This window comes from Hirundo rustica, chromosome 4, assembly GCF_015227805.2.
Source record: "Hirundo rustica isolate bHirRus1 chromosome 4, bHirRus1.pri.v3, whole genome shotgun sequence".
In the NCBI taxonomy this organism is placed as follows: Eukaryota; Metazoa; Chordata; class Aves; order Passeriformes; family Hirundinidae; genus Hirundo; species Hirundo rustica.
In genome coordinates this window covers 33700559-33715674 of record NC_053453.1, presented here as the reverse complement: position 1 = coordinate 33715674, position 15116 = coordinate 33700559, and the positions used below count along the sequence as shown (strand labels likewise).

At 41.9% G+C, this 15116-nt stretch overlaps 1 protein-coding gene across 3 annotated transcripts in view; it reads right to left on the bottom strand.

The window, feature by feature from the left end:
* SRGAP1 (SLIT-ROBO Rho GTPase activating protein 1) overlaps positions 1–15116 on the bottom strand; it is a 145099-nt gene that overhangs the window by 73663 nt on the left and 56320 nt on the right. Inside the window, exon 1 of one of the 3 annotated variants that reach the window (XM_040061515.2) lies at positions 145–229. The exons of the other annotated variants lie outside the window; for them this stretch is intronic. The gene's annotated coding sequence lies outside the window, so the exon portion shown is untranslated. Of the gene's footprint in view, positions 1–144; positions 230–15116 lie in introns of those variants that run through there. 3 annotated transcript variants of the gene reach the window in all.

Here is a 15116-nt window from a genome sequence, read left to right as displayed (position 1 = left end):
TGGCTGGATAAGCAAGCACCCTCTGGGCTAGGATCAGCCTGCTGACTGTCAGGTGTTCTATCATCATGTACACCACAGAAACAACCTTGTGATAAACCCTGGAGGCATTATTCATTGTAATTGTGCACAAGTGAGTTTCCATACCTGCCCTATCTCTGCCAGGATGGGAACCGGTGTACTATACAGCCATCCAACGTTTTACAGCATATACAGAGGAAAACATGGACCTATACTTAGAAAAAACTATTTGAGAATTTGCACAAGGTTCCAGAGACTGTAGTATATTTTTTAGTATTAAAAAAAAAAAAATCAGTTTAGAAGAATCTCAGTTTAGAAGAAAATATATGCTCACAGTTCTCTTCTAGAGTAATAGGGAAAAACCTCCAGATTTCCTAGCACTTTTGCCATATGCAAAATTACTATGTAATAGGGGTTTTTTATATTAGAGATTTCTTGGGGTTTTGATATTTTCTTTTTTAATTTTGGTTGGTAATTTTTTATCACTTTTATTTCCTGAGTGCCAACCAGTTAGACACATTCTGAGAACATTCAGTCTAAAAAGATCCCTCTGGTTCTTTAGAGTTCATTACACTTTTGTCAGCTGCCCAGGCACAGTGTACTCCCCAATACTGAGGAGTAAAATGAGGAGTAAACACTCTCTGACAATAATACATGTGAATATTTTTTACACAGTTTAATGCTGCAACAAGGATTTATCAATAGGAAAGCACCCAGAAGTGATGTCCATGTAAATGCAAAATTGTGAAATTTTACTTGATTCTTAATGACATAACCATGCTGTCGGCAAAAAGATCCCAGAAGTCTTCAAAGCCCACAGCGTAGTTTGAAATAGAAGAGCATTCTAAAAGTCATGCTAACATCACATGGAACTGCAAGCCACTAAGTAGTAATAACATTGCAAAAAATTATCTGATGCAACTAGGATCTAATGCACCTTTACTGATCTTAGAGCAGGTATGAAGGCAGAGATCCACCCTGCTGGGATTCAAATGTGCAAACTGAAATAAGGTAGTATGAGCACAGAAGACAGTTAAGCCAATGTATTTGCTGGAGGAGGGAGACACTGCAGGATTTTCTTCTAGCTCTCCTGTGAGCTACCAGCTGCTGTGTTAATCATTAATGAGACCATCCATTTTTACAGCCTGGGAGGTGAACCAAAGAATTCATGGTTTGGTTTTCACTTCATTTCAAATCAGTTTGTTGGAAAAGAAACCATGCCTCCAGCAAGGATGAGCCACTGTAATAAAACACGGTATCAATGACATTCATGTACACAGAGGAGAAAATCACATCGGAGCCGGAAGGTTAACATCAGAAACAGACACCCAGGACCACTTTTTTGGATGTCTACTACTGCTAATATTGCAGTAATGGAAAATTCCTGTGTATGGGAAACTGGTTGTACAGATTCACTAGTCAGAAGCAGCAATTTTGTCCATAAGCTGGAGTTTTCACTAAATCTGAATTCATGTACATGGTCCCTATACTTTGGCCACCTCCCCTTCCCACTCAAGATTTTCTAGCAGTTACTCTGAAAGCAGTGTTTTGTATGGAGCAACTATGTTCTGATTATTTTGTAGGTCAGTGTATCTTGCTGCTATAATTCTGCTTTTTTTGGCAGGCTTTTACCATAGCAACAGGAATGAGAAAGGTTTTAGAAAGAGGAATATATGAATCAAAATACAAGAAACAATGAACAAGTGAGAACAGATAAAATATGAGAAACTACCTTAGCTTTTTGATGCTGTCTGGATTTCCAGTGGACAATAGTGGCTTCCTTCAAACTTGTATTTTAGAAAACAAAATTGAGGCATGATCTCTGAAAGCTGATGGAGATGTACAAGCTCTGAGTAAGGTTGGTAAAATTAGGGGCTCAGGGGGCTTCAGCTTTATGAAGGAAGATTTGTAATTTCTGGTTATTTGAATCTCAGTAAAGAGAAAGAACATGTTGAATCCAAAAGGCTGTGGCCTCCTGCTGGAGGAGAAAAAGGGGAGATGTACACCCCACTCACACTAGCTAACCACAGCCAGTCCAGAAGTGACTTCAACAGCAGTTCTCCTTCCCATCTTTCATGCCCATTCTGCTCCTCCATTTTCCAATTCTTCTTTTACTAATAACATGTGTAATGCCATATTGGCAGGCTGAGGAGATGGCAATGAATAAGAAATCGGATCAGAAAATGTTGTGATTTCCATTTTCTGATGAGAGCAGTGAATTTAAAAAAAAAAAAAAAAAAAACCAAACAACAACAAACCCTCAGTACAAGTACTGGCAAAACAGGCAAGCAGCCTGAGCAGTGGTGTATGACAAAATCACAATTGTCCAGGTACTACTAACTATAATAGATTACCCACTACCTACTGCTACAGAAAAATGCACCAAGGCAATGCTATTTTCTTCAACTCGTTCACATGTGTGATTTCCCCACAGCTAGAAAGAGTGGTATGGAAAATTGCTGCACTGTATTCAAAGAAACAAAATCAGTGTATTCAAAACTCCACAGATACAGAGACAGGTGCGGCAAGTAAGAGAAGGGTGCCTGTCTTTACTCCTGTTTTGCTGGCACATTTAAATTCAAAGTCAAATTGGTACCAGTTGTAATGGACTATGACATTGTCCTATTCTGCTCTGCTGAGTGGCTGATGTCAAATTGCCAGGCTATTTCGTGCCAGGAAAAGACCCATTTAAACCCTGGATGAGTTAACACCTTCTCCTTTTTTCTCTTGGCAGCTCTGAGTAATGCTCACTGGTTTTCTGGCCAAGGGCTGGCTCAAAAGGAATCCCGTCCATTTATACTGCAGCTTGAACAGACTGAGATCACATCAACTGGAAAAAAAATATTAAATCCACCCAATACTTTGCCCAAGATTTGCACACACATCAAAGTGAGGAAGCAGCTAATGTGACCGCAATTAAATCAATAAACTGAATAAAGTTTTATTTCTAAAGATTTTCACATTAAAAATTATTTGTTATGCCCTCACAGACACCATGCACTAGAATTACTGCATTAACTATAAAATTAGATTTTGTTTATGCCAGTTTTGAAGACATAACTCTAACCTTTCAACAAATCTTTATTTCCTTGACAAGTAGTTAAATCTGTGCACCATGAAAAGTAAAGAGACAAGATTATACTTGCTTTGAACATGAAGTCAGAGCAGACGAAGCTGAACTACTGACATCACCCAAATCATAATCAGCAATAACTCATCAAGGTTACCTCTTTGCACACAGTACAGTATTACAAATAGTGACTTATATAGCACTGCAGCAATACACTGTACTGCCTGGGGATGTAACCAGTGACAGGCCAATGCTCCTCCTGAAGGAACCCGTGGAGATCCACTACAATGTGACACAACCATAATGCTGGCTACACAACAGCATGGAACAAAGTACTTCACTTCCACACAGCAAAGCACCAGGCTCCATCAGATATCCCAAAAAAGTCAGAGGAAACCCCCTCCTGACCTCAGTAGCTCACAACTTGGTATTAACCAAATTAACCCATGGAGAGACCAACACTGCTGCCCTGCTACAGAGCTCCCCACTGCAACGCCCATCCCGATGCAGCAGTGCTCCAGCCGTGCTGCACTACCCTACCCTGCCAGGCTATGCCTAGCCTGTCAGACCGTGGAGACCTTTCCGACCATCACAAACTCTCTCACCGACTCTCGAGCAAAGCAACTCTAAAGAGTGCTTCATGGTGCTATCAACACACCTGCCCAAGACACTTCCCGCCTGAGCCACTCCAAGAGCTGCTGCAGCCTGTCACTCTTAGCTCCCATTTAAGTGGAACTAACTTTTGTGCTTGCAGAGTAGCTCTTGGGCTTTGGTGTTTGCTGGAAAGCTCTGGAAAATGCCACAGAGCAGGACATGTCTCCCCAGCCACCCCCCCGGGCTGCGCTGCAAGCCTCACACCTGCTGCCTCACCCTGCCTGGCAAGGAGCTATATTTAAGTCATGATTCCAATACACAAAATATGCAGACATGTTAATCCAGTGGTATTACTGGACAATTGTACCAACAGCCTGAGGGCCTCACCCTTCAAAAGATCACAAAAACAAGTAACTCAACAGAACTCCTTGAGAGTACAGAAGCTCTCACAAGATGTAGTTATGTCTGCAGGTTTTATCTTTTGGGTAACCAGACATAGCCACATTACCTCCCATGTTTCTCCAAATGTCTCCCTCACAAAAAAAAACCCCAAAAACAAAACAAAACAACAAAAAACCAAACCAACAACAAAACAAAAAAACCCTCCCCCAAAAAAACAACAAAAAAACCCCAAACAAACAAAAAACATTCCCAAACAAACAAACAAATTACTTTTAAAACACTTAAGACTGTTTCATCAAATGCACTAAAACCAAAACATGATATCTTAGACTTTGCATTTCTAAACCATTACACTTAGTAATTTTTTTTATCCCAGTGAGCTATCAACACACATATCCCTCATTGTCATGCCAATGATATCCAGATCGTATTTCACAGGAAAAGATTCAGACCTTAAATTCAGCCTAGATATAATCTGGCAACCAACATGCATTTGTAATTAAGCAGCTATTGCAGCATTAATCATCTTGCAGCTCCCTCCTTGAAGACACTTGAGTCTTATATGCCTCTCATTGTGCCCCAGTTATTTAGCAGGAAGAATTGCTCATGTCTACCCCTGCTGCATGAGGGGACTGATCGTTTCGGTTTCATTCCAGCCATTGCCTTCATAAGGGCTTGGTTTTGGCTTCTTTGTCAAGACGAGCAGAGCTTTGGTCCAGCTGCATGCAGCTGGCCAACATCTGCACTTCAGGTTTTGTTTCAGAAAAGCATTTATCTCCAGCCCACTGAGGATGCTGCCAGCAGAGAAACCGCAGCAGGAATCACTGAGAGGGGCCTGGAGGTTCCCCTAGCACATCTGGTACTTAATGCCATGTCCCATCAGCACTTCCACACTTTCCAGGGACATTATTGTTCCTCTCAACAGACAAGAAGATAAAGATTATTCATGGTGGGTGCTCAGACCCAGCTGCCAATACTTGTCTCTGAGATACACAGCCTAAAGATGCTAGTGATGGAAAGTTTTTACTTCTCAGAGACTTGGCTGGAAAGCTATTTAAGTATTTCTATGACAAATGGCGAGGGAAGCTCTGTGGTCAGCAGAGAGTCTGGCTCACTCTCTCTCCCAGGTTCTTGTTGCCATTTTCTTTGACCACAAGCAGGAAAATTCACTTCAAAAGCCAGGATTTTCCACCAGACTGACAGTTAATGAGAGATGCTGGGGTAAAGATCTTGAAGGATGCTGCAGAAATGCCTTTAAATAGATCATGAGCCTGTACCACAACATTAACCTTCTATGACAGACTAGGGGAAATCACTTCCCTGTGTTCAGCGCTCTAGAAGTGTGAGACAGTGACGCCCTTGAGCTTCCATAGCCAGGGCTTTTGTAGACTTTGTTCTACCCTGACCCCCACCAATTTCACTTAGCATATTGAGCATACAGCTTTATACTGCTGCCACTTTAAAGTGCGACCTCTGCCATGCACACTCCAGCATTAAACTTAATGTTTGACTTCGTGCTATTTCCAGAGAATTAATTTCTGTTTGATTTAGGGATTCTAGGGGATGTGGTTGAGGTTGCCTGTGACAGATCACATCTTCAGGCTGTAGCGTAGAAATGGATGAGAAGTGAGAATTATGCCTGCTTTCTGAAGGGCTGTACAGAGAGTCAGCAATCTGAAGCTCCTGTTGACATCCATCAATCTCTTTAAAAACTGTAAACCATGTCCAATCAAGCACTTTGGCATCCTTAAAGATGAAAACCAATCCTTGTACAGCCATTAGCAGGAAAGCTGGTGCAGAAGCCATTTGCAGGATGCAGACCATTGTTTATGGGTCACTTCAGTTGTCCTGCTCATACAAAGGGAGCAGAGAAACAATGAATCCTCTCCTTGAAGCTACAAATATCATTCTATATATTCAAGCAAACACACTCCTGTCTACGGCAGTCACAGACTGGGCAACAACATGTGTCTACGCAGAATTCTGTAACTGGGGGATCCCAGCGGACAGTATTCAAAAAGAGCAGCTGCATTAGGGCACCTTCCACCTTCCAGATCCTTTTGAAATGAGAAGACATGTCTGGAAGAACCAAGAAAATCTCTAGATATAGAAGAAGAAGCTTTTCTTCTTGTTGTTCTTGGACTACTGCCCTCCTGCTATTCACAGCCACAGCTGCTGGTCACTTGGCTGCCTACAGTCTGAGTCTAAATGGAGGGCAGTACGCCAGCTCATGACTTGGCAGGACACTTTTGCCACAGTGCTGCTGCCAAGTGACCATGAATTTAAGCAGGCAGTCTGCCTGTTCCACATTTTGAGTGCCACTGCTTTTGTGGCAACTGCTCCTTTGCACGCATAACTAAGTGCTGGCACTATGTCTTACCAAGCCTTAAGCCTGGCATACTCTGTCCTTGTAGTCACAGGAGCTGGGACTGAGGACAAAAAAATCTGTCCCTCAGATGAGAAGGAACTTTATTTTGCTCAACAGTAAAAGCTCAGTTCAGAACACTGCCAACCAGAAGAGTAGGGAGCAAAGGGCAAGATGCCTCCTCTGCATCAACAGTCTGACTCAAGGCTTTTCACCAGAGTGACCAGCCCTTATCTCCTCTGTGGGTGCAGACAACTCTCCAAAAATCCAACTGCCCCATCTCTAGATGAGCAAATCAGCTCTGCAAAGAAAGACAGAGAGAGTGAGAGAGAGAGAGGTAAAAAGAGTCCGTGCAACTGTCTGCCAAGCAGACAGGTGATCATAAAGTAGGTGTCTGAAAACCAATTTAGGGCACCTAAACTGTCAAGATCTGTGGGAAAACTTATTCCAAATCTTCTTAAGGGCTTCAACCATCCTTTTTTTATGATTGTTAAACATACCATGAGCCTTTCCTTGCAGTCTTAAATTTTGGGCACATGAAAAAATTAAAAAGAAATCAGTATGCCCAAATCTTTCTTATCTTCTCACCAATGATGTGTCTGCCAACAGAATAGAAAAAATGACTCGTGGGTGTCCTCAGAAACAATTTTTGCACAATATCTGGAAGGCCTGACTGGCATTAGCACTCTGTGAGACAAAATATCCACACAAAACAGGGGGGGTCAGTAGGAAAGAAAACCCAGTTTGTCACAATCCAAACAGTAATGAAAACCTAATACTCTTAGTTAGCTTCTGTATCTGTAAACTGGGTGAAGTCAGGTTGAAGTTCTACCTCAGCTGCTGGAAGGCTGAGGATGCAGTTGCCTCTGAATAATGCCCTCTCCGCAGCAGGCACTGCATCACTCATCCACCAACACTACCCTGAAATTACTCCGGTTTTAATATGAGCACATAAACTTTACCTCCAGAGAACCATAAACCTCCTGATCATACAGATGTGAGTACATTTCATTTTGTTAAGCTCTACTTATTTGTCACAATAAAATCCTTCCTTCCTTCCTAATATCTTGGGTGAAGAGCCGACAAGTGAAAACATCTGAAGGCTTCTTCTAGAAATGAGATGTTGAGAAATGTTCCTTTTTCCTGACAAAAAAATTAATTATTCTGAACCTCTGGCAGGTGACATAGCTCTTGAGACGAGAGTTATGGTTGTAGAAGTGCAGGCCAGGAACTCCTGAGCAGCCGGATAAGCAAGAAAGCATGAAATCCGCACATCAATCAGATACGGCATCTCCTGTACCTTGGTAACTGATGAGACTCAGAAATTAATAACTAGAGAAAATTCACTCTCTGCATCCAGTGAAAATGACTCTCCATGCATGGCACATCTTTAGGAGGTCAATAAAACATTTTTAGGATGACACACACGCTGCTGCATGTTATAAATAAGAGCATGCGTTTGACCCAGCCAGGACTTTCAGTGACAGCTCTTAAAGTCCCAAAGTGAAGTAACAGTGCAGTTAAGCACAAAAAGGAAACAGTAATCTGTGCTGTGTGCCAGCATTTTACCCACATCACTTTTCAGTCCAACCTGTCTAACATACAGTAAAATATTTCCACTATTGCTCATTTAGCTTTGATACACTTAACTCCAACCGCCCACCCTAATACATTGAGCACGTTTGTGTTTTCCTTCTAAAATAAATATGTACTTTTTTTTTTTCTGCAACAGATCCATGATGCTCCTCTTTTTCAGTGAAATAAACAGCTATGCCACTGAGATGCCTCCAACACCAGTTATAAAACCTTATGTACATATCCCATGCTAATCACTTACCTGAGCATCTCCTTGTAGTTACTTAAGGCCCTGTATAGCCCAGCCAACCAAGTGGGGCAAAGAAACTGTCCTGGGCAACCTGCCAGAGCTTGCAGAGTCTGCTTTGGGTGCTGGCTCACTTCTGGGCAGAGCATTAGCCTCTGCCCATGAGGTCCCTGCTCGCCAGCAGCACAGACCAGGGACAGCCCTGCATTGGTGAGGCAGCAGCGGGGAATCAGAGCTCCTCACTCACCCACTCAGAGTGAAGGATGGCATCTACCACCCAGCCAGTCTTGGAATGAAATTCTATCACCATGCTTAATACTTCCTGGAGAGATTTAACTGTAGGAGTGCAAGTCTGGCTGAGGAGTACGTCTGTCAGACCAGATGGACCTTGATCTGCGTAATTTTTTAGGAGAGACTTGGCCTAAGTCTGCAAAACCAAAGCCCCAGTGAGGGATTACTGGTCTTCTGAGCATGACTATGATGTTACCCAAAAGTAAATTTCATTTTCACAAAACAAACAGTACTGAATTTGACTCAATAGAGGATTTAAGAAACAGGACATCACGTTTTGGGAACAGAAAAAAACCCCAAAACTCTGTATGCCAAACTTTGAACAGAAAATTCATGTTTTTACTAATTGAACAAAACAATAACCCCTATCATGTCAGAATTACTTATTCTGTCTGTGGTATTACTAATAAATGCAAAATAGATGATCAGAAAATCACCATGCTGGTTGATTAAACTATTATACGAGTAGTAGTAACAGGTAATTTTATATGTCACCTAACAAGATTGGATAAATTCTGCCATGCTTCAAATACATTTGTCTACGTACTGCTCTGATTTGGTAGAAGATGTAATGCCTAAGTGAGAAAATAAAATGCCTACCTGAAAGGATGGTTTTGAACCCAATTACACGGAGCCTCAAATTCCACTAACAGCAGCTGGGAATAAACAAATCCTTCAGTGTCACAGAGAAGATTCTTCCTGCTACAGGGAAGTATAAATTGGATTGTGGACCACATTTAATTAAATTTATCTTCAGTCATTACAGTAGCAGGAGAAAAAAGTCCCCACCACCCAAGGTTCCTGCTAATGGGAATAGAAAAAAAAAATCCCCTGAGACTGTAGGTAGCTATTGCTTACTCACTCAACAGTAAAATGAAGAATAGTATCTGCTAGTAAATGAACTTTGGGCTAAAATAATTTGCATATTTCCAGGTCACCTGGAAACAGTTTTCAATTTGTTAGAAGTTAAAAAAAAAAAAAAAAGAAAAATATCACTCCCATTTTTTTTTAATGAGATGAAATATCAGAATGAATAAAATTTAAAGCTGATGATTTGTAGGACCCAGTATCTGCAGTTTTGTGTATTTTGCAAATATTTCTCTCCAACAGATATATGGTTGATTAGGGCTTGCAGCAGGGATCTGATGATTGCTATATGGAAGCAAAGATACCAAAAACAGCTGTAGGAAACAGATGTGCCACTTAGGCCACTTTCACTGAATTGCCAAGGAGTGAATGCTTCACATGCTTAGTTCAGAATTCCTTTATTAAAAAAGCTATGAAACTCCTATTATTGCCTATATTTTTCACCTATATCCACTTGGAAATAGACATTCTGGTAGCAAAAGCTGCATTGGAATGAGTAAAGGAGAATTGCAATGGGCAGGGCAGTAGCCATAGCTCCTAGGCCCTTCCCTTGGCTAAACTGAAATTAAATCTTGGTATTTTGTAAGCATAAAGTTCCAACTCTGAGAAGCACATCAGAGCTATAGCAGCTGGGTGGCAATATGGTAACCTGCAAAAATAGTTACTTTTTTTTCTGGGGGAAAAAAAAATTGTTTGTTAATTTACCTTCTGTGTGAAGAAATGAAAGACGTGACATCTACAACGGAGAAATCCCCATCCTGTAAGATCATCATCCAACCATAAGCAAAATACTAGGGAAACTTTTCTGGAAATAATAAATGCTGTAAATACAGACACCAACTGGGGAAAAAGGCAGGGATAGTTGGAAGGACAAACCAGACATGCCAGCAAGCAGTATGAGTCTTACAGGCTTCTAACAATTTGCCAAAGGAGGCTTTTTCCTGGGTTAAGTTTACTTAATAATCAGGAATACTCTGAATACGCCTGATACTGGTTTTACAACAGTGCTAAATTTCCAAATGTTTACCTGTTTACCTTAGGTCCACTTTTTTTTTTAAACAAAGATGAGTTAGTTAGTACAGGGAAGAACTGAAACAGAAGGATTAAGACCAAAAAGTCATAAAGGGTGGCAGTGCACACCTACTCAGGCCAGATGAACCCAGGTTTGCAATGGCCAAACTGCTGACAAGAGCTGTCTCCTTTGCCTGAAAGTGGCTGCTGTGACCAAAGGGCTGGAGAGCATCTCCTGGAAAGGACAGGGGGAACAGAGAGAGATGCCCAGTTCTAGGCAAACAAATTGCTACTTCTGCATGAACTAAGTTACTGAAGTTCTCATCAGAATTTTTTATAGAACAATGACAGGTAGAGAGATAAGGAGAAACCAGGTCAGTTCCTGGAAAACTACGGTGACAAGCCATCGGAGTTACTTAAGCTTATCAACAGATAGTGATAACTTAAACCCAGCTGACCTTCAGTTTCAAGTTACCTGCAATCCTTCGCCTCAAGTTACCTGCAGTCATTTGCCTCAAATTATTCTACTCCTGTTCCATTTAAAAGCAATCAGCAAACCTTAAAGGGCACAAAAATACAGATAAGCCAGTTGAAAAATATTTATTTTTTCCAGTTCCTGCAAAACATGCATTTTCACTGCTACTTCCTTTCTGCACCTAGTCTGTCAAAGTACAGCGATGATGCTTACTGAAGCATCAGTCCTGTCCTCTCTGCCTGGATAGACATTTTCATCTTAGTGCTCATCTACTGCTCTGTCACTTTTGTCATAATCTGTCATAATCCCCTCATGTAAAAATCACAAAGAAAAGAAGACTACCTTTGCATGAAGTTTAAGTCATCCCAGTTGACTCAATCTAAAACTGTGGATTACTCATGTCCAAGCTGGGTATTATCTAAAAGACCTCAACTGTGGCTTTTCCACACAACAACGATCATTTCACAACTAGCTGCATCTTCCTCAGGACAGTCACCTATAACCCAGCTCCTACGCCCGACTTACACACGCCCGCTCAGCGCTGAACACAGTGCCAAGCTCAGAGGAGACTGCAGGCGACGCACATCAAACACTAATGGAGAAACCATGGCAGTCTGTGGGCGACTCCCCACTGTACAGGTGCCACGACCTGTTTGTGGGCATGCCCAGAAATACTGCTCAGAAAGGTATAAGACTATTACTATGAATTTCATTCCACCTTCGCGCAGGGCTGGAAACAGTAGGATCCTGGTGTCCCACGCTGTATTTCTGAACACACCCTCACTACAAATAGTAAGGTTCAAATGACGGGAGTCCAAAGGCAAGTTACAAATTCTAAACAAGCGGTGTCATCAAAAATCTTGGAGATATTTTGCTTGATTACATAAAATTTCAGGTTATGAAGAACAAGAATAAAATAGCCAGCAAGATAGCACCTGTGAAAGGGGTTTGAGCAACATTTACCTTTGTCTACTTAGAAGGGACAAAATGCTGAGAGAAGAGAAAAAAAGAACTCTTTACCTAGAATGGAAAGCGAAGACAGTAAGTGCTCAGTATTTAAGCGTTCTGCAAGTTAAGCCTTTCTGATGCACTGTTCCAGGTAATTGTTCTTCCCCTGTCTGCAAAACCCAGTTTCATTGCAAATTAGCGTTGGCTTTAACCAATGAGGTCAAATTTTGAGAAAATAAAGATTTTCAGGCATGAAGAAAGGCTTGTCAGAAGACTCAACAGAACTGTAACACCCAGATGAATCCAGCTAAACCCCAGCAGGAACCCCCTCTTCCAACTTCCAAACAAAATGAACCTGCTTGGAGAACAAACAATCCTGCCCAAAAGTGTCAATCATGTGGAAATTGCTTGCAAATATAGAAATCTACCAAGGAGTTACAACTAGACTTATTTTTCTCCCCTAGAGCTCTATTTACAAAATTGCATTTGAGACAGGAATAGGCAAAAGCCTCCCTTGGTCTGGAAGATCACTGCACCTGGTACCCTGTGGAGTACCCTACAGCCCCTCGACATAATACCCAGGGTCTGGCCTTGGCAGGACAGATCACAGTCACCTGCCCAGCCTGAGAAAGAGAACTTCCCAATGGTGCCTTGCACACAGTGGTTTGCCCCGGTTTCTCCCCTCCCCAATGTCCCCGGCTCTCTGGTTTCTCCTTTCCTTTGTGTCTCCATTGGCTGTGGGACGCCGGTGACCGGCCCCATTTTTCCTATAGGACACTGACCTTACCTGCCCTTTGCTCTGCTGCCATGCCTCAAGGCTGGCTGCTGACTCTCATACTTTTAAGCTTGAGCCCGGCACATGTTTAGCCCTTTTTGCTCTGGATCCCCCTTCGGAACCTGGAAATAAACAGTGCAAAGGCCTTCTTGCCTCTCCTTGCTGAGCTAGCCTCGTGGCATGTGTGGATGCATGATCTTGACAGCTTTTGCCTGAGCTTCCCCAAGCTGCCTTTCCACCAGAGAGGTTTATTGGAATCTAGGCTTCAGCTCCACTCCTAAAAAGCACACTGCAATACTCAGCCAGGCTGCTGAGCTCAGCCTCCTTCTCCCAAGGAGCCAAGCAAGCTTTTCCTATTATCCATAGAGTCCTCTAGCAACACAGGTACATGGCACTCTCTAAGGAGATCAGAATAGCCAACAGCCTGAATAGAAAAAGCTGGTTGTAAGCCAGCTTGCTAGGAAAAAGTTTTCCAGCAGACCTACAAGCAGTTCATACTCAAGCCAAACAAGCTGCTTGAGCTCCGCAGAGTGGGCGGAAAAGCCACCCAGAATTAGTGTAGTCTCTGACAGAGGCAACGTGATTAGATGGTAACTGAAGACCTAGCCCATGTCCTTTGAGCAAGAAGCACATCTGCAATGTTTTAACTCCGCTGAATAATTAGTTGTTTCCTGCATCATCACTAAGGCTAGACATAAAACCAGTATTTTGATAGAAATGCACCAGAGTTCCATCTCAGGGTAGGACACTTCAAACTTTGAAAAAGATCCTTCCTCGCAAAGCACCTCCTCACTGCCATCCTGTATCAAGGGTGCCATTCAGCTTGACCTGCCTCCATCGCTCAGGGAACACCAAGCTGGAGAGCCTGCCTCTCTTAAGCATTTCCCGCACTAATTCCTGCAGGAAGTACCATTGCCAGTGTGGTAGATCCACCAGTGTTGTGTACGAAAAGGAAAGATACTTTCAAAGCATACCTTTACCCATGAGGATGCAAGCACTGTACAGGCAGAAGCGATTTAAAATAAAAAAAAAAAAAATCAAATCAGGGAAGCCCTTAAGCATTCTGATTTAACAAAGGAGACAAACATATTTAACAAACATATTCCAGTTCTAAAACACCTAATGATTTTAATTAAAAACTTCCCTCTTCTGCAAAGTTTCAGTCTTTTAATTTATAAAAAGCTTGTAATTAAGATGCAAGCAAAACTTCCAAACCTTGTAATTTCCTGCACTAAGGAAATTCTGATTTTTTTTTTTAATATGCCATTAGTCGGTTTGATTTAGAAATTTCATTATTTAAATCTCCAAGTAAAAAGATCTAAACAACTGCTGCCAAAGGAAATTTAAGGCAAGAAATAAAAGCTTTCAGTGACATAACAATACTGGATCCAGAAGAGTAAGCAGCCTTGCAGAGACTGCATCTGGCAGGGGAATACTTGACAATACTTGTCAGCATTCTGAGCACCAGACTTCTTCTGATTTGCACCTTCAGACCTACGCATTTGTTCACTGAGCTATAATAAGAAAAAGTGCCATCCTTGCTCCTTGTGTTGCCACACAGTGCATACTCCATCAGCTCAGTGCAGTGACACGTCTCCGACACTTGGTCTTATTAGAAACCTGCTCTCATTAGCTATGCAAGAGAACACACTGTCTGGCCAGTCACTGCTCCTGTAATGACAAATACATCTACTCTGATCTGGGCTGGATTCACCACCACCTGCATCCTTCCTCTGGATTACTCTGTGCATGGGTGACTTCAGGATGGTGCCCTCAAACAAATTAACCCAAAATTACCTTCGTAATAGTTTCAGGTCTCCTTCTGAAAATGGGTTTTTGCATGCCTTCACTGTATTCCCACTGACCTATATGGACATCCTGATAAATGCTGCTGTTGCTCAAGAAGCTCTGCTGATGTTCTCTGAATGCAGGGAGGGAGGGATAGCAAGAACCTTAATTGTTCAGGGGTGAAACAAAATACTCCCAGTACCTTTTTATACAAACACCAGACAGCCACGTACAACACACTGCTTTGAGGATGCTACTCTCTATTTACCAGGATGTTTTACTTTGCAGGCATATGCTCCCTCTGTATTGCCCATATGTTTTGGGGGTTTTTAAAAATAAATTTGAAGGAGCAGAATAATTTGCTCCATTGCAGGCAGCTTACATGGCAAACATTTGGATAAGCGTCAGATGACAGAAGAATCTGCTCTGATGAATACATGAGATTTTGAGCTGAAGGACAGAAAAACTTTTTGTACAAACACAGGACAAGATTTTGTGACATTAATGACATTCCTTATTAAAGACTGTAGACAAACATCTCAATACAGGTGTGCTACTTCAGAACAAATATAGTAAAGCCCAGGTCAGTGCAGAAAACTGTATCTTCTCTACATAAAAATACAGAATACTGCACCATCTTCAATACGAGACATCCATTGTTAAGGTCTGGTCTAGAAAGCCCCTTACAGC